The sequence below is a fragment of the Canis lupus genome, chromosome 11 (assembly GCF_003254725.2).
Source record: "Canis lupus dingo isolate Sandy chromosome 11, ASM325472v2, whole genome shotgun sequence".
Taxonomy (NCBI): Eukaryota; Metazoa; Chordata; class Mammalia; order Carnivora; family Canidae; genus Canis; species Canis lupus.
In genome coordinates, this window is record NC_064253.1 from 19,011,976 (window position 1) to 19,037,409 (window position 25,434).

Below are 25,434 nucleotides of genomic sequence, written 5' to 3' on the forward strand. Positions count from 1 at the left end.
TCCTCCTTTTTAGAAATGCTCTGGAGGGGGATCCCTGGGTGGCGCAACGGTTTGGCGCCTGCCTTTGGCCCAGGGCACGATCCTGGAGACCTGGGATCGAATCCCACATCGGGCTCTCAGTGCGTGGAGGCTGCTTCTCCCTCTGCCTGTGTCTCTGCCTCTCTCTCTCTGTGTGACTATCATAAATAAAAATAAAAAAAAAAATAAAAAAAAAAGAAATGCTCTGGAGGAATTTTCTGATAGAACAATAGATATAATTTTACTCCTGATGGATGCCACAGCATCTCACTCCCTTTGGAAGACTTTGGCAGTCTTGGGATATGACCAACTCCATCCTGTTGATCCTCTTGTATCCTTTTCTCCCCCCCTCCCCTGCCTCCCTCCTCCAACAGATGGGCTCCAAGTCCTTGCTGAGAGACTCTTTTCCTGGTAAATAGTCCAGTTAATTCAGCCCCAGCAGCTGGGCCTTAGAGGTCTCCAGTTGGAGCTATTGGACAGGTTCTGTGGGGTGTAAACACAGTTTACCACAGTCTTGCTTTTATGATCACATGTATGCACACACATATGGATCACATATAAAAGTGAGTTTACCAGCTCCACACAGGGTCATGTTTGTTTCTTCACTTCTTCCCCTGGGGAGCTGGCAACATGTCTTACTAGGCAGGACAGGTGAAGTCTGTAATTTAATTTTGGGATCATCATGAAAAGAGTTATTCCATTCAGAATAACTGGAAAATTTACGGTGCTTGTTAAGTTTGAGAGAGCATCTTGATTGATTGCTGTCTTTGTAACATCACATGGAGATAAATCCCTAAGAACTCCTATAACAAATTCCCTTCTGCTTCTGTAGATTTTCTTATCAGTTGCAATAAGGCAGGTATCCTACCAACGTTCTTTATTGCTATTGTATTTTCATCTGTAGACTTGCCAAAAACAAGGTTTCGGAGAGCACCACAACATTCCTCCAATCTTCAAAACTGTTGTCCAAAAAGTTGACTGGAAACTTGATTCTTCCTAACCTATGCACTTCTGGAAGTACTTTGTTGTTGCCAAAGCACAGGTGCTGCAGGTAGGCCACTGCATCTGCCTCAATGATGGGAAGGGTGCTGCAGCATGTGAATGACTTCAGGCAATTTGGGATCATACCAGGCAAACTCCCTGGGGTCTTTCCAAATACTTTCTTTTGAGGGAGATCTTGTGGTGCCAGCATCAGCAGGTGTTGCATGCTGAAGCCTGTTATAATTGCATTTCTGCACTTGGTGCTGTATTGGCCTGTAGGGCTCTGTGTAGGTAGCTGTTGTGTTCAGAGCATAATTATTTCTTTGGTATGTAAGGGTGCTTTGTTAACTGGACTTCTTTGCACATTTCCAACACCTACTGTACCCGTTTGATACAGTGCTATGATCCTTGGAGTTCCACAGTTTTGTGGTTTGATCTGTGATTACCACAGACCGTAATAGGTCTTCCCCTCCTATATAGGAGTGATGAGTAAATTGGGAGACAGCTAAATTAGGTCTTCCTCAAGCTGGTTGGGCTGACTAGTGTAGAAATGATAAGCCTCTCAGACTGTCTGGCTGATGTGGAACCACACTCTCATAAATGGCTGCTGTCCGAGTTGTTCTGTGTCATGAACAGTCCTTTACAGTGAAGGTCATAGATGTTGTGGTGCGGTGGTCATCCCTGAGTGTTTGGGGGACAATGACCCCACTTGTCCTTGGGATGGGAAGCTACTTGAGTCTTTTCCCCCCATCAGGATCAGTGGGGACCCTACTTTGGTGGTGGTTTGGTACTGAGAGGTTGGTCCATTAGGATTGGAAGTGGACTGATATACAACTACTGGGGAGGTGACTATGCAGAGTATGGAGAGCCTCCCCACTGAACAGGTAATGGGGTAAAGGAATATCCACTGGGGTTCGGTGGTCGGGAGTCACTCAGTGACAGCTGAAACTACTCTCCAGAAAAGTTCTCTGTAACCCCTTTGGAGGAGACATGCCTCCTGATAACAAAAGAATGACTGTTCTCTAGATGGAGCTGAACTATAATATAACTCTTCTCATGGCCTTATTGGCTACTGATGGCTGAACTAGTGTTTATCCTTTAGCTCTTGAGTTTCTTACCGAATGGTGATTGGCTGATCCTCTGAATGAATGCTGTGGTCAAATTCTGGCTGTTGTGGAAACTCCTTGCTTTTTGGTATCCTCTCTCAGAATAAGAATTCTTTTGTGTTGAACTTCTTGAGTTACCATTATCTTTCAAGGAGATATGTCTCTGCTGGTGAATAGAACGGGTTCCTTGTGCTACTCTGGCTTGATGAGATTTTTGTTGGAATGGACAGTGTCAGAAACTCCAGGTTCCTTTATACCAGTATTTGGCACATCTGTTGATCTCCAAGGAAATGACTTCTCAGTTGACTTTCTCCTTCAGGAAAGCTAGAATAGTGGTGGCTGTGGTGTTGGGTTTCTTGCCTGGGCCAGTGGAGACAGCTTCCTTTCTGTGGTTGTCCTTCCTCCACCAGTGAGCCCTGCTCAGGAATGGGTCTTCCTCCTTCGAGGTTAGGTAGCAGCTACCGTCACTCCAGGAGTCAGGTATGTTTGCACTGAGGGGGTTGCCGATGTGACATTGGAAAAAAAGTAAAAAGTGGATGCAGGGCTGCCTGACTCTTCCTCCTCCAATTACCTCCTCCTCTGAAGCAGCCCTCCCACCACCCACAGCAGTGGTGGCTAACTTACCCCTCTAAGGTGTGTCACCTCTGTGGACAGTGTTGACAAGAAGTTATTTTTATACTTGAGAAAACTTAGAGATGTTAGGTGATTTTATGGAGGCTTATGCAGCTAGGAAGTAATAGATTTGAGATTATATTCCTTACCTGTTTGGCTCTGAGGTCCATTTGCTTAATCTCTGTTGCACTGCCTCTTTATGGTGCTCTACAGCCTAAATTCATTTTTTTGTTGCTGTTAACATTAGTAAGATGATTATTCTTTGTTAAGTTTAATCAGCCACCCTGACGAATTCACTTAGTATTTCTAATAGTCTTGCAACTGGTTCACTTGGCTTTTCTGGGAATATAAACATATTCCCATAATTTTGTATTTGGAAGTATCTAATTTTGTAACTAAACATAATTTTCAATTTTGCTTATCCTTTTCAAATTTTATATCATATTGGTTCACTTACTAGTTGCATTGGCTAGAACTTCTAGAACATTGTGATTACAGTGAACATCTTGTCTTGTTAATTACTTTAATGTATCTGATGTTTCACTAGATTAATTTACGATTATTTGGAAAGTTGATAAATTTTACCCCTGAGTTGAAGTCAGATGTTATTAGTATTCTTTATAAATAAAATATAAAAGGGATTGAGATACTTTTGTTTTCTTAAGTGTTTTTAAAAATTCTATTTGGACAAATTTATAGGCCAGATTTTAAATTCTTATTTGTTGCAGTGTCAGAATTGCTACAAACTAAAATTATTGTTACTTCTACATACTTATATTGCAATAAAATCCAAGATTTTATTTATTTGAGAGGAACAAAAGCATGAATAGGAGGAGGGGCAGACAAGAGGGAGAAGGAGACTCCCCACTAAGTGGGAAGCTTGATGTGGGATTGGATCCCAGGACCCTGAGATCATCATCTGAGCCAAAGTCCAACCCTTAACCAACTGAGCCACCCAGGCACCCCATACTGCACTTCATTTTTAATCTCTGATAGTCCATTTGACTTTTACCTCTTTAGTATGTTCAATTTTATACATTTAAAAATATGTTTATTATACATTATAACTTGCTGAGTTATATTTATTTTAGATATGTATTTAAAATTTTTTTGTGTGAGGCTAATATGTAGTAGGAGCTCAGTGAATATATGTTAATTTTTAGAATTAATCTGATTACTGAAGCATCTTGATAAATCTGCTTTGGCTAATGATAGGAAAATACTCCCATCAATTTTAGAGATGGAAAAAACTCAGAAAATACATATTTAGTTTTTGGTTTCATGGTCATGTGGCTGATTTCTGATCTGCCATTTTCCCTGACTTGATAGCATCTTGCTGTGGTTACAAATCTTTTAGAAGCTCTCTGGTGGATTTAGGTGTGTCTCTGTCTGTCTCTCTCTCTCTCAGGTATTTCTCTCTCCCTTCCCTTCCCTTCCCTTCCCTTCCCTTCCCTTCCCTTCCCTTCCCTTCCCTTCCCTTCCCTTCCCTTCCCTTCCCTTCCCTTCCCTTCCTTCCCTTCCCTTCCCTTCCCTTCCCTTCCCTTCCCTTCCCTTCCCTTCCCTTCCCTTCCCTTCCCTTCCCTTCCCTTCCCTTCCCTTCCCTTCCCTTCCCTTCCCTTCCCTTCCCTTCCCTTCCCTTCCCTTCCCTTCCCTTCCCTTCCCTTCCTTCCCTTCCCTTCCCTTCCCTTCCCTTCCCTTCCCTTCCCTTCCCTTCCCTTCCCTTCCCTTCCCTTCCCTTCCCTTCCCTTCCCTTCCCTTCCCTTCCCTTCCCTTCCCTTCCCTTCCCTTCCCTTCCCTTCCCTTCCCTTCCCTTCCCTTCCCTTCCCTTCCCTTCCCTTCCCTTCTCTCCTTTTCTCTTTTCTTTTCCTCTCTTTCTCTCTCTCTTTCTCTTTCTCTCTTTCTCTCTCTCTCTTTCTCTCTCTCTCTCTCTCTCACACACACACACACGAGGAATAATTCATTCACCAAATGTGAGATAGTGAGGAATTGTGCATAAAAAAAATTATTAAAGAGTTAGAATGGAATTGCACCTGAATGGTTCAGAGTTTCTCCTGTTAAACTTGTAAATATCTACAAAGAAGTAGTTTTGGAGATTTTTAGGGAAAGGCCTAATTGGCATAGCTCTTTAGTTTTGTCGATACGATCCAAAATATCAGTCTCTATCTATAGCTAGAAGATATTTTTGAAAGTCTGATAATAGTTTTATAGTTTATGGCAATGAAACTGATATTAAGTTTCTAGTTACTTTGGTTAATGGTCCAGGATTTAAGTGTCTGGAAATAATTGCCATTTGAGGGGCTATGCTTTACTTAAGTAAATAGAATTCATGGCTCAGCTTTGGGCCCGCTCAGCAGCTAACAATAGTATAATAATCCTTACCACAGCAGCTGGAATTTATTGTAGCTGTTGCTGTATGTTCTCACTGTAAAGGCCATGATTTCCGTGAGGAAATCATAAAAGCAGCCCTTTTGTGGTTTTGATTACAGAGTGTTTTCTGGGCAGCAAGAGAAAATTGCTCTGCTTGTTTTGTGCTATGTGGATATAAGACATGCTTTTATAAAAGAAGCCATTACTTCTTTGAAAAGTAGTCACATGCAAGATAACCTATTTTCATTTCTTATTACCATCTAACAGTATTTGTGAATGGTTTTAATGTACATGGTTCAGTGAAAAAATGCTTTAGGGAATGATACTAAATAAAGGAAATGTGTTGCTCTTATGATAGATATAGAAATTTTCCACTCGAGACCATCTTTTTCTGTAGTTTGCTTTAAAAATGGTTGACTGTAGGGATCCCTGGGTGGCGCAGCGGTTTAGTGCCTGCCTTTGGCCCAGGGCGCGATCCTGGAGACCCAGGATCCAATCCCACATCGGGCTCCCGGTGCATGGAGCCTGCTTCTCCCTCTGCCTATGTCTCTGCCCCTCTCTCTCTCTCTCTCTCTGTGTGTGTGACTATCATAAATAAATAAAAATTTTTTTTAAAAAAATGGTTGACTGTAAAACTTACCACAAGTTGACTGCTATGTATATTGTCATTGGGTATTTTAATTTATTTTAATTACAGTGTAGTTAACATACTGAGTTATTTTCGTTTCAGATGTACAGTATAGTGATTCAACACTTCCATACATCATTCATTGCTTTTCAAGATAAGCATTCTCTTAATCCTCTTTACCTATTTCAGTCACCCTCATACCCTTCTGGTAACCCCATTTGTTTTCTATAGTTCATAATTTGTTTTTTGGTTTGTTTTTCTTTCTTTCTTTCTTTCTTTTTTTTTTTTTTTTTTTGCTTGTTTTATTTCTTAAATTATATATTTGAGTGAGATCATAAAGTATTTGTCTTTCTCTGGCTTATTTGGCTTAGTATTTTTTTTTTATTTGGCTTAGTATTAAACTCTCTAGCTCCATCCATGTCATTAAAAATGGCAAGATTTTACTTTTATGGCTGAGTAATATTCCTGTGTGTGTGTGTGTGTGTGTGTGTGTGTGTGTGTATACTACCCCTCTTTATCCATTCATCTATTGATGGACACTTGGACTGCTTCCATAGTTTGGCTATTGTAAATAATCCTGTAATAGAATAGGGGTGTGTATTTAGTAGTGTTGTATTCTTTGATTAAATAACCAGTAGTGTGATTACTGGATAATAGGCTACTCTGATTTTTAATTTTCTGAGGAATCTCCATGCTGTCTTTCACAGTAACTGTACCAGTTTGCAGTTCCACTAACAGGGCATGAAGGTTCCTTTTTTTTCTCCACATCCTGGTCTACACTTGTTTTTGTTTTGGATATTAGTTATTCTGACAGGTATGAAGTTAAGATCTCATTAGGTTTTGATTTGCATTTCGCTATAATGGTGAATGATGAACATTTTTTCATGTGTCTGTTGGCCGTCTCTGTCTGTGGAAGTGTCTGTTCATGTCTCTTGCCCATTTTTAAATTGAATTATTTTGTTTGGTGTTGAGTTGTGTAGGTTCTTCATATATTTTGAATACTGACCTATATTGGATATGTCATTTGCAGATATTTTCTCCCTTTAGTAGGTTGTATTTTAGTTTTGTGGGTTGTTTCCTCTGCTGTGCAGGTGCTTTTTATTGATGTAGTCCCAGTAGTGTATTTTTGTTTTTACTTCCTTTTCCTAAGGACATATCTAAAAAGATGCTATTAGTGTTGATGTCTGGTAAATTACTGCCTGTGCTCTCCTGTAGGATTTTTATGGTTTCAGGTCTCACATTCAGGTTCTTTTTTTTTTTTTTTTTTTAAGATTTTATTTATTTATTCATGAGAGACCCAGAAAGAGAGAGGCAGAGACACAGGCAGAGGGAGAAGGAGGCTCCATGCAAGGAGCCCGACGTGGGACTTGATCCTGGGACTCCAGGATCACGCCCTGGGCCGAAGGCAGGCGCTAAACCGCTGAGCCACCTGGGGATCCCCCCACATTCAGGTTCTTAATCCATTTTGAGTTTATTTTTGTGTATGGGGTAAGAAAGTGGTACAGTTTTGTTCTTTTGCATGTAACTGTCTAGTTTTCCCAACACTATTTGCTGAAGAGACTTTCTCCCATTGCATATTCTTGCTTTCTACTCTGTTCTATTGATCTATGTGTCTTTTTTTTTTTTTTTTTTTTTTTTTTTTTTGTATCAGCAGCATACCGTTTTGATTACTACAGCTTTGTAATATAACTTGAAGTCTGGAATTTATGTCCAATTTTGTTTTTCATGTTTGCTTTGGCTATGGTGGTTTCTTATAAATTATAGAATTTTTTGTTCTAGTTCTGTGAAAAATGCTTTTGCTATTTTAAATATATTTTTCTTTTTTTTTTTTTTAATTTATTTATGATAGGCACACAGTGAGAGAGAGGCAGAGACACAGGCAGAGGGAGAAGCAGGCTCCATGCACCGGGAGCCCGATGTGGGATTCGATCCCAGGTCTCCAGGATCGTGCCCTGGGCCAAAGGCAGGCGCCAAACCGCTGTGCCACCCAGGGATCCCTGCTTTTGCTATTTTGATAGGGATTGCATTAAGTGTGTAGATTGCTTTAGATAGTATAGATGTTTTAACAATATTCGTTCTTCCAGCCCAGGAACATGGAAAGGCTTCTCATTTCTTTGTTTTCATTTTCTTTCTCTAAGGTGTTACAGTTTTCAGAGTACAGGTCTTTTCACTTCTTTGGTTAAGTTTATTCCTACTTATTTTATTATTTTTGGTACAGTTGTAGTTGGGATTGTTTTCTTAATTTCTCATCTTGCTACTTCATTGCTTGTGAATAGAAATGCTATGGATTTCTCTACATTGGTTTTGTATTCTGTGACTTTACTGAATTCATTTATCAGTTCTAGGTGTGTTATTGTTTTGTTTTTGGTGGAGTCTTTAGGGTTTTTCTTTTTTAAAAAATTTATTTATTCACTTTAGCAAGGAGAGAGGGAACACATGCATGAGTGAGTGGGGAAGGAGGAAAGGAAGAGGTAGAGGGAGAGAGAGAACCTTAGGCAGACTCCCAGCTGACTGTGCAGTCTGACAAGAGGCTCAGTCTCACAACTCTGAGATCATTACCTGAGCCAAAATCAAGAGTTGGAGGCTTAACTGACCAAGCTACCCAGGCATCCCTTTAGGGTTTTCTATATACAGTATCATATCATCTGCAAATGGTGAAAGTTTTACTTCTTTACCAATTTGGATGTCTTTTATTTCTTTCTTTTGTCTGATTGCTGTGGTATTATTATTATTATTATTATTATTATTATTATTATTATTATTATCTTTTTAAGCTTTATTTAGAGAAGGCGCATATGAGCCAAGACAGGGAAAGAGGGAGAGAATCTTCAAGCTGGCTCCTTGCTGAGCACAGATACCCATGTGGGACTCAATCCCATGACCCATGAGGTTATGATCTGAGCCAAAACCCAAGGTCCAGGATGCCTGGGTGGCTCAGTCAGTTAAGTGTCTGCCTTCAGCTCAGGTGATGATCTTGGGGTCCTGGGATGGAGTCTTGCAAAGGGCTTCCTGCTCACAGCAGAGGGTCTCCTCCCTCTCCCTCTGCCTGCCACTCCCCCTGCTCATGCATGCTCTCTCTGTCTCTGTGAAATAAATAAATTGATCTTAGGACCCTGAGATCATGACCTGAGTCAGATGCTTAACCCACTGAGCCACCCAGACACCTCAAAACTTAAATAATTTTTAAATGTCCAATATATTAAACTTGCAAGTTTAGTATATCAAAATTTCATGTCTCTTATATTTTTTAAAGATTATTTATCTATTCATGAGAGAGAGAGAGAGAAAGAGGGAGGGATGTAGAGGTGGAGAGAGAAGCAGGCTCCTCATGGAGGAGGGAGCCCAATGTGGAACTTGATCCCAGGTCCCTGGGATCATGACCTGAGCTGAAGGCAGGCACTTATCTGACTGAGCCACCCAGGCACCCCATAACTTAAATAATTTTTAAATGTCTAATAAATTAAACTTGTAAATTTAGCATATCAAATTTCATATCTTTTAAATATCTTCATAAATAGAACATAAAATACTAATATAACAAAATAATAACTTATTATGGATATATTTAGTGGCAAAAATATTAATACTGTAGGTTTTGGTTAACTTCCTCGTTTCTATATTATTTCTTTATTTTTCCAGAGTTAGAGAATTATCCACACAAAAGGAAACAATTACTGTCTAGGCCAGTTGAGGTAGTAATTTGGTTAAAAATCATGACTGTATTGCTGTTATTAGTAAAACTCTTAGGGTCAAAAACTATAGATTTCAAATGCATTTCTGGGCAAAGAAACTTGAGACTGATAGAGGCTTGGACCTAGATGTACCTGCCAAGGCTGAGCTGGCCGTGGTTAGGATGGATGCTTTTCTTAGGCTGAAGTCCTGCCTGTCACTCATTAGAACCTTTGAAGACCATTCCTTTCATCTACATACTAGAACACATAGGTTTTTAGTTTGATGCAACTCTCTGTATGGGTCTTTTAAATGGGTTGGGAGTAGGGGGGTGTAACAAACATCATTCTGGGACTCACTCTTAATCCCCGCCCTCCCCCCCCATTCAGGCTCCCACTTCATCCTGGTACTCTAAGCCTATATAAACCACTCATTTTAAGTTCTTTATATAGGATGGAATTCTGAACCACTTAGTTCAGCTGTGTTTGTTCTCTTACGCTCGGTCCACAGAAAGTGATTTGGAGAACAGTTTCTGCCTCTGGCAAGAAAAACTTTTTGTCTCACGAACAATGAGAAATCTGTATTGAGATGAAACATAAAGGCTGTAGTTTCCCTTCTAGAAACAGCCACACTGTGTAATGGCTCCTCTTGTCCCTTAACCAGTACAAATTTTTAGTTGGATACAGTATTATTTCTCAAAAAGTAGATCACTTGTAGTAGAATCACCTTGGACTCAAAAGAGGCTTAGATAGGGACTCATCATTAGAATTCAGTATCTGAAAAATACTGTTCTCTTTTAATTTATAATATAGAATGATACCAGTAAAAATACCAGAAAGGTTTTAAAGAATTAGGCTAGGTGAATCTACAATTTAAGTGGAAAAAAATAAGATTACACAGAAAAATTATAAGAGAAAAGGAACTAGTTCTCTCATGTATTAAAAATATATTCTACGACTATAATGATGAACGTTCCTTGGTGGCTCAGCCGATTGAGCATTCAACTCTTGGTTTTGAAACTCTTGGTTTCAGCTCAGGTCATGGTCTCCTGGTCATGGAATCAAGCCCTGCTCAGCGGGGAGCCTGCTTCTCCCTTTTTTCCCTTGCTTGTGCTCTTTGTCTCTCTCTCTCTCTCTCTCTCAAATAAAATCTTAAAAAAAATTTTTTTCTAAATTGAAATATTATAGCTGTGTAGTGGTCCACAACAAACAAAATAGATCCTTACCTTGGAAAACAAATTTTTCTGCCTTTTATTACTGGAGTCAAGGAGGCATTTTTTCAAGATTTTTTTTCATAGATTGGAAGTACAGATATTTTAATATATTGTTAATGAGTGTATATTTTGATATATTCTATTAGAAGGAAATTTGTGAAAATCTAAAATACCTACAAAAATTTAAATCTATAAGCTCTTTGATCGATCACTTCCAGAAACATCTTGTAATTTATCTCACAGATAAATATTACAGGTTTTGGGTTTACTCCATCATATTCTATGTGTGAATATACAGTATTATTCTGTGCATCATAGTTGTAGAAGTAAACAAGTCAACTTTCATCTGTTGGAGACCAATTATACTTACAATAAAATAGAGCCTTTATAAATCGAGGCAGTTTTTAAAAATTTACAGATACTGCCTGATTTCCAAGATAAAGTATTAAGTGAAAAAGAAAGGTGCCAAATGATATATGCAGTCACATGAAAATATTTTTAAAAGGAAAAATATTTAAGTGCATTCTTAAATGTGTATAGAATATCTGTGAAAGGCTGCACAAGAATACAAGAAGCTAATACTAGTGACTGTGTCTCTGGAGGAGAGCTGGATGGCTAAGGATAATGGTGAGAAGATTTATTCATGATTTACTTTTACATATTTTGAGTTGTACACCATGGTAATGGTAAATTGCTGCCCCATTCAGCGTTTAAGGTAATATATTGCTATATTATCTAACTAAAAAGAAACACACACACAAATTAATGTGTAGTACTGAGGAACAAAACAAAACCTATTTATCCTAATTTTCATCTTTATCAAATTACCAGAATCTCTAAGGGTAAGACCCGTTTCCAATTACATTAAATTTTTTTTATTGTGGTATAAAATACATAACATAAAAATTACCATCTTAACCATTTTTAAATTTTAGTAATATTTCACATTGTTCTGAACAGATCATCATAACTTTTTCATCTTGCAAAAATGAAACTCTAATACTCATTAAACAAAAAGTTCTTTTACTTTCTCTTGCCAGCCCCAGGTACCATCATTTTATGTTATGTTTCTTTGAATTTGAGTATTTCAAATATAAGTAGAATTACTCTTATAAGTGGAATCATATGGTATTTGTCTCTTTGTGACTGGCTTATTTCATTTAGCATAATGTTTTCAAGGATCATCCCAATAACATGTGACAGGAATTCCTGCCTTTTTAAAGACTGAATAGTATTCCATTATATGTATATATCACATTTTATTTATGTATTCATTGGCTGATAGACGTTAGGCTCCCTTCTACCTTTTGGCAGTTGTAAGTAGTACTGCTATGAACATGAGCGTGTAACTATTCTTCCAGTCTCTGCCTTCATTTTATTTAAAGGTACTCAAGTGAGAATCCTAGATCATTTGGTGGTATTATTTTTCAGTTTTTGAGGAATCTTCATATTGTTTACCATAGGAGTTGCACTATTTTACAATTCTACAAACAGTGCATGAGTTCCGAATTATCCACATTCTCACCAGTACTTAATTGTTTATCTTTTTTGTTGTTGTTACTAGCCATCATAATGGATGTGAGGTGATCCCAATGCATGCTTTTAACAGGCATCATAATCATATATTTCTCGTTTATTTAAAAAGTTCATCAAGTACGTTTGACCTAATTTCAGTTTGATCACTTCAAATATGACACGTAGTCACTTTTTAGAATTTTTTCTCAGTATACTTTGTTGTTGTAACTTGAGGTGTGTGTTGTATAATCAGATACCCCTATCTTTTTACTTTAATTTAACCAGGATTGAATGACCCCAGAACAGAGTAGACTATATTTAACCCCAATGAATTTTATCAACTTTATTTTCACTTACATAGTTTAAATTCTAAGGTTCTATATGTTACAAGAATTCCAAGCATGTACCAGCATTAAAAATACTATGTTTTAATAGAAAACTGTATGTCTTTTCACTTTGCAATGTAGTATTTGACCTCTGTTTATTTTATTTATTTTTATTTTTTAAAGATTTTATTTATTCATGAGAGACACAGAGGGAGGCAGAGATATAGGCAGAGGAAGAAGCAGGCTCCCTGCAGGAAGCCTGATGTGGGACTCGATCCCAGGACCCTGGGATCATGACCTGAACCAAAAGCAGACACCCAGCCACTGAGCCACCCAGGTGTCCTGACCTCTGTTTATTTTTAATTGAAAAGTTTTGCCTTCATAGTCTTTTGACAGTTTTGTATTAACTCTTCTCACAAAATGAATTCAGTCACAAGTTGTCTTTAAAGAGCAAGGTCAAGCAGCGTTTAAGGATTTTATCCAGAGAACAAAAGTACATGATACCCTAGTGAAAAATGGAAAAGGGGGTATAAATTCTCTTCGATTTTTTTCCCTTCTTTTCCAAGAAAAATTTAGGGTCATTAGTGTTCTACAACAAAATTAATACCTGGTTAAATGTTTTCCATTTTAAGTAAATTAATCACAGTTTTCTTTTCCTGACTTGAAGTTTCTGAAGAAATTTTTATTCTGGCATTATCATCACAGAATCACCTGTTCTACCTTGCAAGTATTTATTCTTCAGAAGTATTTAGTAATAGTATTTTAAAGTATTACATAGTAGTGTGAATATCTAGCTATAACCTACAATTACATCGTAAGCATTAGAAGTCATTTAAAAATAATTTTTGCTAGACTTTGTTTCACTACTGTGCAATTAACTTCTTTATGACTTTTTATTTAAATATTTAAACTGAGCAGTTGCATTTACTCTATTTGATGTATGAGTTGGTAAAAAAGGGTGCTCAGTGGTAGTATGGCTTGGGAAGGGTGGGGGTTTAATCCTCACTGTGGGTTTTGAGAAAAGATAATGAAATCCTTTATATCCCTTTCCATAGACATGCATTTCAAAGACTTACATTTTAATAAGAATTGGTTGTGCAGCTGCAACCCTGGCAACACAGACTACTAGAAAAGAATTGGGGCAGAATTCCAGAAATCAAGGCAGGCAATGGTCTCATGTGGAGCTGAGCTAATGAAAACTGATAAAAATACAAAACACTTAGAAGAAATAAGACCAGGCCTTTCTTTGGCATGGTGGATGTTGAAATTTTACATACTATATTTTGTTATTTAATCAAAAAGCTATCATCAGTTGCTTACTCAATAAGAGTAGCTGCATTATATTGTTCTTTAGTATAAAAATATGGATTCTGGGAAACTAATATTTCTGTGCATTATATCTAAAATAAGTAATTGTTGCTGGCCCATTCTTGGTAAAATATTGACAACACAATGTACCAAGTTTGTTGGATTTTTAAAAACAAGATTTTAATTTTTAATAATTTAAGAAATAAATGCTCACAGTAGTTGTGAATTTCTTGCAGTTGTTGAACTCTAAGTTCCCTCAAACAAAATTTGGAAAAATATTCTTTTCTTTCAACACTTTGACAGTGGCTGTAGAATCTGTCATTAAACCATAATTTCATTATTATTGATATTAGTTTGTGTCTGGGGTTTTCCCTCCTTTCATAAGTATTCCAGTAAAATATTTTTGTTGCTTCTTTTTCTGGATTACTGTCCGTTACTTTTGATTTTTCAGAAGTCATTCTAACAAACTACCTCTAAAAATTTTTGATATTTTCTAAATGTCCTACCAATTTACATAATCCGAATTTTTTTTTTGGAATGAGTTTTTTCTTTTAAGTCTTATTTGGCTCTTTTGGCTTTTAAATGTTGACTTCTTTTATCGTTAATTCTGGGAAAATTTATTCCCATTATTTCTTGACATGTTTTTATCTTGAAATGTTTTTACTTTTTCCCTCTTTCTGAAACTTCTTATCTGGATGTCTTTTTTTTTTTTTTAATAATTATTTTCACTTCGTTCTTTTTATGGTTTCTTATTGTAACTTTATAGTACTAATACCCCAATATGGTACTGTTAGCTCCTGTCGGCTTTAAAAGTAAAACAGCTCGTGATTTTTTTTTTTTTAAGATTTTATTTATTCTTGTCTTATTCTGTCTTATGAGAGACAGAAAGAGGCAGAGACACAGGCAGAATCAGGTTCCACTCAGGGAGCCCGATGCGGGACTCAATCCCAGGACCCCAGGATCACACCCTGGGCCAAAGGCAGGCACCAAACCGCTGAGCCACCCAGGGATCCCCAACAGCTTGTGATTTTATCAGCAAAATGAGTTTATTCAAGGTTAATGGAATATGCGAGCTATGGCAAACCATAGGCAAAAAGATGGAGATGAGAAGAGAGGAACATTACTTTATTGAGAAAAGGAGAAAGCTGGGAGGGGCTGCTCTGAAGGAAAGTACATTGGAAGAAAGCTAGAGTTGAGGGTGCTGATGGCTTCTTACTGGTTGGGGTATATTTTCTTATTGGCTGAGCTTGTTGCTAGGCAGGGTGAAATTCTTTCTGCTCAAGTGGGAATGCAAGTGACTATGAATAATAGGATAGGAGAGCTTCCGCCTCTGGTGTCCCAAATCCAATTTTAATGAGCTTTTCTTCATTCAATTCTACAGTCACTCAGTGTGCACTCCTGGGTTGTCCAGTCTGGGCATTCTGTTTCAGATAGTGTAAGTTGTTGAATGTTTGTCTTTATTTTACAGTAGTCTTCTGTTCCAGATGCCTCTTTATTTTGTTTAGTAAGGTAATGATCCCCTACAGGTGGGGGTGGAGGACTATTATATGCTGAATTAATAATATGTAGTGGGAAAGACCAACAGCCAGGTATTAGTTTGTGTCAGTCCAGGTGATTTTAAGGAGTGGGAGGAGTTGAGTCTCAGTTCAGATAGCCATCCAGCACCACTAAATTGCTCTTAATTAAGTTTTCCTGTTGTTAGCTACTACATCAGGCAACTTCTGATCAGGGTTTATTTTTTAAACTCTAAATAAGTAGTAATACTTACAGGAGATGAATACTTAATATTTGTTAGACATAAGAAATAATATTATAAAGAGATAATTTCCTTAAGATTTTAATTCACTACCAGATCTAGAGGGTTTTGGTGGTGTGGTGGGGAGATTTGACTGAATGGGACCCCGAAGTGAATTGCATCTTCAGTAGACAAATAAAATAGAGGGTGACTCTATAGTTTTGTGCATACTACATATTTATATTTAACCTAGTTAATAATACATTTTCAAAGTGTTCAAATCTGGGCAGCCCGGGTGGCTCAGTGGTTTAGCGCCGCCTTCAGCCCAGGGCCTGATCCTGGAGACCTAGGATCGAGTCCCACATCTGGCTCCCCACATGGAGCTTGCTTCTCCCTCTGCCTGTGTCTCTGCCTCTCTCTCTCTCTCTCTCTCTCTCTCTGTCTCCCATGAATAAATAAATAAAATCTTAAAAAGTGTTCAAATCTATTTCAATTACTCTGTTGATAATTGCTATATTGCTGAGACTTCATACATGGTTATTGCTCAATAATATCTGTGAAGGGGTTTGGATGCATATTGTACTTTTTTTGTTTATTTTCTGAAATTATGGTATACAAAATAAAAAAAATAGTATCTGTCAAAATACATGCATATACATACATACACACCTGTAGAGTGAAATCCTGGTTCAAAAATATATGCTGAGATTTCTTTTAATTGAAGTGGAGTGAACACACCATTATTGTATTAGTTTCTTATGTATGACAGAGTGATCCAGCATGTTATATATATTTAGAAGTGATCACAGCAATACATTTAGCTACTATGTGTCACAGAGTTGCTACATATTAGTAACTATATTCCTTTGTGCTGTACTTTGTATACCTATAGTTTGTACCTTTTAATCTCCTTCCCTTATTTTACCTATTTCTCTATTCCTACCCTCTAGCAAGCACCAGATTCTTAAGTATATTTGAGTTTATTTTTGTTTTGTTTAATTTTTATTTATTTATGATAGAGAGAGAGAGAGGCAGAGACACAGGCAGAGGGAGAAGCAGGCTCCACGCACCTGGACCCTGACGTGGGATTCGATCCTGGGTCTCCAGGATCGCGCCCTGGGCCAAAGGCAGGCGCTAAACCGCTGCGCCACCCAGGTATCCCTTATTTTTGTTTTGTAACTTTATTCATTCCTTTGTTTTTTTTTTAGATTCTACATAAAAGTGAAGTCATGTGGATTGTTTTTTTTTTCAGTCTGATTTACCAAGGATTTTTTGTAATTTTAAGTCGTTCATTTTGAGATTATTTTTGCATATGATGTAAGAAAGTGGTCCACTTACAGGATGACTGGCTGGCTCAGTCAGTAGAGCATGTGGCTCTTGATCTTGATCTCAGGGTTGTGAGTTTGACCCCTGCGTTGGATGTGGAGATTACTCAGTAAAAAAATTTAAATAAATAAATAAATAAATAAATAAATAAATAAATAAATAAATAAGTAAATAAATAAATAAATAAAAATGGTCCACTTTCAGTCGTTTTATTTGTAATTGTCCATTTCCCCAACACCATTTATTCAATAGACTATGTTTTTCCCGTTGATGTTCTTGCCTTCATTGTTGAAAATTAATTTACTGTATCTGTGTGGGTTTATTGCAGAACTCTATTCTCTTCCATTGATCTCTGTGTCCTTTTGTGTTAGTACTGTACTGTTTTGATTTCTATAGCTTTGTAGTATAGTGAAATGAGGGATCATGATATATTCAACTTTGTTCTTTCTCCAGAGTGCTTTGGCTATTTGTATTCTTCTGTCATTTCATACAAATTTCAGGATTCTTTGTTCTAGTTCTTTGTAAAATGCCATTGGTATTTTCATATGGATTGCATTGAATCTATATCTTTCTTTGGGTAGGATGAACATTTTAACAATATTAATTTATGCCACCCATGAGCACAGAATAGCTTTCTATTTATATCTTCGTCTTACAGTTTTCAGAGTACAGGTCTTTTAACCTCATTGGTTAAGTTTATTCCTAGATATTCTTTTTGATGTGATTATGAATGGGATTGTTTTCTAAATTTCTCTTTCTCAAAGTTCATTATTAGGGTATAGAAATGCAACAGATTTGTGTACATTAATTTTGTATCTGCAACTTTTTGAATTTATTTCTAATAGTTTTTTGTGTACAATCTATAGTTTTCTGTATATAATATGTCATGTGCCAATAGTGACAATTTAACTCTTTTTTATTTGGATATATTTTATTTTATTTATTTTATTTTATTATTTATTTATTTATTTCTCATCAGATTACTATGGCTATGATTTCCAATACTGTGTTAAATAAAAGCAGTGAGAATGGACACCCTTGTCTTGTTTCTGATTTTAGAGAAAAGTTTTCAGCTTTTTACCCTTGAGTATGATTTTTATTTATTTATTTATTTTTTATTTATTTATTATTTTTTTGAGTATGATGTTAATTGTGCGTTTGTCATATACGGCCTTTATTAAGCTCAGGTATGATTGTTCTGTACCCATTTTGTTGACAGTTTTTATCATAAATGGTGGTTGAATTTTATCAGGTTTTTTTCTGTATTTCTTGAGATAATAACGTGATTCTTATCCCTTTTGTTTGTGTGGTTTATTATGTTGATGGATTTGAGGATATTGAACCATCTTGCATCCCTGGAATAATCCCACTTGATCACTATGCGATTCTTCCAGTGTATCATAGAATTGAGTTCACTAATGTTTTGTTGAGGATTTTTACTTCAGTATTCATCAGGAATATTGGGCTGTAATTTTGTTCTTGGGTGTTTTTGTCTTGTTTTGGTGTCAGAGCTGGCCTTATACAGTGAGTTTTGGAGTATTGTCCCTTTTTCATTTTTTTTGAAAAAGTTTGAGAAGGATAGGTAACTAACTCTTCTTGAACTGTTCCATAAAATTCAACTTTGAAGCTTTCTGGTCCTGGACCTTTGTTTATTGGGAATTACTTAATTACTGATTCAATTTTCTTAATAGTAATTGGTCTGTTCAGATTTTGTCCTTGAATCAGTCCTTTTTTGTAAATTTTTTTTCAGATTTATTTATTTTAGAGAGTGCATGTATACATGAGTACCAGTAATAGGAGGCCAGGGGGAGAAAATCCTCAAGCAGACTGCTAATAAGCACAGAGCCCGATGCTGGGCTTGATCTCAGGAAACTGAGATCATGATTTGAAATCAAGAGTCTGATGCCTAACTGAGCCACCTATGTGTCCCTTGTTGAGTCAGTCTTGGAAGAGTGTATGTTTCTAGGAATTTGTCCATTTCTTCTTTGTGGTCCATTTGTTGGCATTTAATTGTTCATAGTAGTGTCTTATGATCCTCTGTATTTGTGTGATATAGATTGTAATTTCTCCTTCTGACTTTGAGTTCCCTCTGCTTTTCTTGATGAGTCTGGCTACAGGTTTATTAGTTTTGTTTATCTTTTCATGGAACAAGCTCTTAGTTTTGTTGATCTTGCCTATTGTTTCTTAGTATCAATTTCATTTACTTTTGCTCTAATATTTATTACTTCCTTCTACTAACCTTCTGTTTTGCTCTTTTTCTAGTTGCCTTAGGGTAAGGTTAGATTGAGATTTTTCTTGAGGTAGGCCTGTATTGCTATAAATTACCTTATTAGAGCTGTTTTCATTGTGTTGCAAAGATTTTGTATCATTGTGTTCATTTTCACCTGTCTCCATGTAGTTTTTTATTTCCTCTTTGATTTATTTTCTTGACCCTTTGGTGGTTTTGTAGCATGTTGTTTAAACTCCATGTGTTTTTTCCATTTTTTCCTTTGCTTTATGATGGTGGTCAGAAACAACTCAAAATATTTTTGAGGCATACTTACATATGTTTGCTTTTACCAGTGGGATTTTTTTTTTAAATTTTTATTTATTTATGATAGTCTCACACACACACACACACACACACACACACAGAGGCAGAGACACAGGCAGAGGGAGAAGCAGGCTCCATGCACCAGGAGCCTGATGTGGGATTCGATCCCGGGTCTCCAGGATCACGCCCTGGGCCAAACCGCTGCGCCACCCAGGGATCCCTACCAGTGGGATTTTTTAAAAGATTTTATTTATTCATGAGAGACACAGAGAGGCAAAGACATAGAGGGAGAAGCAGGCTCCTTGCGTGGAGCCTGATGTGGGACTGATCCCAGGACTGGGATCATGCCCTGAGCCAAAGGCAGCCACTCAACTGCTGAGCCACCCAGGCATCCCATACCAGTGGGATTTTATTTCGTAGTTTTCTTATTTGAAGTTGTAGTCTTTTCTCTTTAAGAAGTCCCTCTAAGACTTTTTTGTAAGGCTAGTTTGGGAGTGCTGAACTTTTTTTTTTTTAAGATTTTATTTATTTTATTTTATTTATTTATTCATGAGAGACAGAGAGAGGCAGAGACATAGGCAGAGAGAGAAGCTGGCTTCCCGTGGGGAGCCCAATGTGGAATTCAGTCCCAGACCTTGGGATCATGCCCTCAGCTGAAGGCAGGTGTTCAACTGCTGAGCCACCCAGGCATCCCTGGGAGTGCTGAACTTCTTTAGATTTTGCTTGCCTGGAAGACTACTTATCTCTCCCACCGTTCTAAGTGTTAACTTTGCTGTGCAGTGTATTTTTGATTTTAAGTTTTTTCCTTTCAACACTTTAAATATATTCTGCTTTTCTTGCCTGGCTCTCAAAGTTTCTGCTGAAAATCAATTTACAGTCTTATGGGACTTCCCTTGTATGTTACTATTTTTTTTCCCTCTTGCTGCTTTTTTGATTTTTTTGATTTTTTTAAAATTTTGTTTATTTGACAGAAAGAGAGAGAGAGGATGCACAAGCAGGGGGAACAGCAGAGGGAGATGGAGAAGCAGGCTCTTTGCTGAGCAGGGAGCCCAGTGCAGGGCTCGATCCCAGGACCCTGGCATGTCCCAAGCCAAAGGCAGACACATAACCAACTGATCCACCCAGGGGCCCTGCTTTTAAGATTCTCTAACTACTCAGACTTTGATTATGGTGTGTCTTGGAGTGGGTTTCTTTGGGACTTGTCTGCTTCTCAGACTTGGATATCCGTTTCCTTCGTCAGGTTAGGGAAGTTTTCACCTTTTTTCTTCAAATAGGTTTTCTGTCCTTTTCTCTTTGTTCCTTTTTGGACCCCTATAATGTGAACATTAGTATACTTGATGTCCTAGTGGTGCCTTAAGGTATCTTCGGTTTGGGGATTACTTTTTTTTCTCTTTTCACTGTTTTTTTTTTTTTTTTTTTTTGTCTTAGAATGCCAGAGCCGGGGTTGGGGGCAAGAGGTGAAGCAGAGGGAGAGGAAGAAGCTGACCTCCCTGCTGAGGAGGGAGCCCGACTCAGGGCTCTAATCCAGGACCCTGGGATAATAACCTGAGCCAAAGACCGATGCCTAAGGGACTGAGCTACCCAGATGCCCCTCTCTTTTTGTTATTTTCATTGGGTGTTAGCATTCTCCTGTCTTCCAGATTGATGATCGATTCTACATCATTCAATCTGCTTTTCATTTCTCTAGTGTATTTTACATTTTACTTACTGTATTCTTCAGCTTTAATTTTTTTTTCCAAGTATTTTTCTATGGCTTTTTACTGTGTTCATTCTTTTCTTGAGTTTGGTAAGCATCTTTGGTTAGTTACTTTCAACTCTTTATCCAATTGATTGCTTATTTCTGTTTCATTTTATTCATTTTCTGAGATTTTGTCTTATTCTTTCATTTGGAACATACACCCCCTGCCTCCTCATTTGCTTTAGTCTCCGCTTGTTTCTGTTAATTAGGTAGTCAGTTACATCTCCTGATCCTTAGGAGTGTCTTCATGCAGAAGGTGCCTGTGGGTCCCTGTAGCACAAATTCCCCCTGGTCACCTGAGGCATGTGCTCCAGGAATGTTTCCTGTATGGTTTGCATTTACTCTCCTGTTGTGGATGGGTTATGATTGGTGTGGACTTGCTGATGTTCAGGACTTTGCCCTGGTCTATCTCTTGAGGTCTAGCCACTAAGTGCTGCATGCATGGTGGTGAACAAGGCTGGCCTGCGGCTTATCTGGCTAAGAGGCCCAATCATGACTGCTGTAGGTGCCCTGGTATATATGGTTGGCCTACAATGTGGCTGACTGTGGAAATAGTTCTGCATATCTGTAGATTAAAAACAGTCTCTTTGGTAAGGGTGAGAAAAATCAGCTTTTCCTTTTTTTTTTTTTAAGATTTTATTTATTCATGAGACACACACACACACACACACACACACACACACACAGAGGCAGAGACATAGAGGGAGAAGTAGGTTCCTTGTGGGGAGCCTGGTGCAGGACTTGATCCCAGAATCCTGGGATCATGTCCTGAGCCAAAGGCGGACCTCAACCACTGAGCCCTTAGGTGCCCCCAAAATCAACTTTTTCTGTAAATTTTATCTTATTTTTTTTTAACTGTATTATTTGACCAAGGTCATACATCTTGCAGGTTTTTTTTTTTTTTAAGATTTTATTTATTTATTTATAGAGAGAGAGAGGGGCAGAGACACAGGCAGAGGGAGAAGCAGGCTCCATGCAGGGAGCCCAATGTGGGACTCGATCCCCGGTCTCCTGGATCACACCCCAGGCTGCAGGCGGCGCCAAACCTCTGCGCCACCGGGGCTGCCCCAATTTTATCTTCTTAGTTACTAATAGTTCAGTTACACATTATTTTGTAAGGATTCCTATGGTTTTTATTTATAATAAACTTGATATGTCTTGATTGTTTTGATTTGTAATAAAACTAATGGTGTATTTTTTGCAATCTTTTAGGTTTTTCCACCTCCACCTCTGTATAACATCATGAAAGGCATATTTTTTCTACACTAGTTTCTTTTCTCCTCCCTGTCTACGCTAAGAATAGGAAAACCTATTCCACCTTAGTGACAAGTGTATGAAGTCCTAAGCAACTGTTGAAAAATAATAATTAATGATTAGTTTGAGAACTGTAAATAAATTGTAGTCTGGTTAGTCTTTAGCAGTGGGCATACATTTTTTGCAGGTGTTGTCATTCATCTTTAACTTATTAATGATGTAAAATATGTAAGTAAGTTGTGATGTATATATAGCTTTCTTGTTTGTGCTCATAACTTCCATCTGGAACTAAAAAGATACTATGTACATATGTAATTCTTAGAAAAAAAATTTTGGTAGATATTATTGGTCTAACAAGAAAATCTTTGAACCATTTTAAACTTAGAGGACGTACGGTGTCTCGTGCTAGACCTTTTGTTGATATTGTTTGATGTTTGACGAGAGGAAATTTGATAACCTAATAACATGAGTCAGTCCTTATTTACCATGTGCTAGATAAGGTGTTAGTCACTTTGATAATACAATTCAATGTTAATTTTTATGATGATGTTGGGGTGGAGATATTTAAAACAGGTAATGAGTGTGACAGAGTTCTCGTCATAGCAAATCTTGTGAAAGTTTGTCTCAGCCAAAGGACCATTGATAGCTGAGTATCTCATTTATTTAGGGAGAATACCAATTAACGAAAAGTCCTCAGGCAATTATCACAAAGCAAGTAGGAATCAAACGTAAATCACAGTGATCTTTTCTATCTGGGATGTATCTGGAACACAATATTAAAGACTGGTCTCTCTGCCTTACCTAGTTCTACACCCAGATAAATGACTGCAGTTTGCGCTCATTTGACTTTGACCTCCTCAGGGAATTGATAGGAGACTCCATGCCTAAGAAGCTAGAATTGCACATACTTTTCATTCTTCAAGCCTTTTAATTACCTTCCCTCAGCCCTGATTTTGCAAAACAGATTTGGCAGCCAGTGGAGGCAGTAACTAGGTAATAAACAAGCATTCCCTTCTGAGAGTTTAAATCTCTCATACCAGGATGCCTGGTTGGCTCAGTGGTTGAGTGTCTGCCTTTGGCTCAGTATGTGATCTCTGGGGTCCGGGATTGAGTCCCACATCAGGCTCCTTGCATGGAGCCTGCTTCTCCCTCTGCCTGTGTCTCTGCCTCTCTCTCTCTCTCTCTCTCTGTGTCTCTCATGAATAAATAAAACTTTAAAAAAAAAAAAAAACCCTCATACCTAGCGAGACCTTTTATACCAAGAAGAGAAGACCTGACTAAATACAATTTACTATATGAATGTGTTTTTAAATAATTAATAACCGATAGATGAAGTAAGTTAGAATCGCTTATTTAAAATACATACTGAGGAATACCTGGATGCAGTTAAGCTCTGCTTTCAGCTCAGGGCCTGGGCCTGGAGTTCAGGGATCGAGTCCCACATCAGGCTCCTTGAGAGTAGCCTGCTCCTCCCTCTGCCTATGTCTCTGCCTCTCTCTGTGTCTTTCATGAATAAATAAAATCTTTAAAAAAAAATACATACTGAATATCCTTTATATTATTAACCCTGTGTGGCATAGTCATACAAATAATGTATACATTTAAATTAGCTTTTGTGGAAAATATGTCATTGCTGTCAAAGGGATTAATTTAATTGGCATAAGTAACTTTTGTTTTTCTTTACCATAATACTGGTCCTGTTCACTTTCCCTGTTAAACATAAATGATAATAAATAGACTTGTGTGTTTTTGTATGTGAGCTACTCCATCTAAGAAGGGAGACTAGAAAAATTCTTGTCTACCTGCTTTGGTAATCATCAAGAAAGTTTATCTCTGCTCATTTCTCTGGGTGGAAAGAAAAATAATGATGTAATAATGATGGTGATAATGGTAACAGAGTAAAAACAATACCATGTATTTATTTGTTTAAACTATTGTTTGCCACCCTCTGTACTTAGCAACTTAACTTTTACTTATCTAACCGTCACATTAATCTTGGAGATAGTTAAAATTGTAAACTCCATTTTATAGAACAGAAAACTGAAACACACAGAGGTTAACTAACTTCCCCAAGATCATTTAGCTTGTAGATGGAAGAATCCAGGATTGAATTTACTAAGCTGTCTAGTTTCAGGGTCTAAGTTCTCAACCACTGTATCATACTGTCTTTGAAGCTTGCACCTCCACAGAAATGTGCAGTATAAATGTGTAGCATCCATGTGGTATGAGAATTCCAAATGAAGGAATTAAAACTTGATTTTGTGAACTTCACTTTGTGTGGGTATCTAAGTATTAGGAAATGCAACTCTTTGGAGGGCTTCTTCCTCAACCAAGGAGCACTAGATTTTCACAGGAAAAACAACTTCCCAGTGAAGATGAGCTCATAATATAATTACAAGGAAGTAGTCCAACATGAAGGAGAGTTAGCAGACAACACAAGAAAGCTAATTAGAAGATAGGAATTGATTTAACAGAATAATCAAGAAAACCATGTAAATTGAGTCTAGCTAAATGTCTAAGTTTAAAAGATTAAGAGACTGAAGTAGGTGAATTTGCAAAAGAACCACATAGAATTTGTTAAAATGCAAATTTTGATTATAGAATTAAGTCAATAGTTGGGTGAAAATATTGATAATGAAAATTAAATAGCAGTTGACAAACAGGTGAAAGAATCCTAAATAAGTAGAAATGAATCTAAGCTAGAGATTCTATGAAATTGGAGCCAAATGGAAAGACAATCTTCAAAGCATCCATAGGAAAAAACAAAAGTTTACACTCAAAGGACCAAAAGATCAATTGTGAGCTTCCCATTAGCAACAAGAAAGGTCAGAACAATATCTGCAAAGGACTGAAGGAAAAGTCCTGCAAAAGACTGTCAACCGAGAATTTCATACTTAGCTGTTAAACTGTCATGCACAATAAGGGCACAATATAGAAATTGTGAAAAAAAAAAAAAAAAAGAAATTGTGTTAATGTGTCTGAACAAAGGTTAGATGGGAGATTTCTGTTTTACTAATCTTTTATAAATTGTTTCAAAATTGAAATTTAAAAACCCTCACTGTTTTAGAGAAACAAATGCAAACATCACTTACCACTTGCAGATAA

The 25,434-nt window shown here is 37.3% G+C and overlaps 1 protein-coding gene and 1 pseudogene across 3 annotated transcripts in view; one reads left to right on the top strand and one right to left on the bottom strand.

Moving 5' to 3' along the window:
- The window catches only part of CDC42SE2 (CDC42 small effector 2), a 117,174-nt gene that overhangs the window by 46,216 nt on the left and 45,524 nt on the right, over window positions 1-25,434 (top strand). The gene's annotated exons all lie outside the window — the stretch shown is intronic.
- On the bottom strand, window positions 448-2,887 carry LOC112650337 (plakophilin-4-like; annotated as a pseudogene).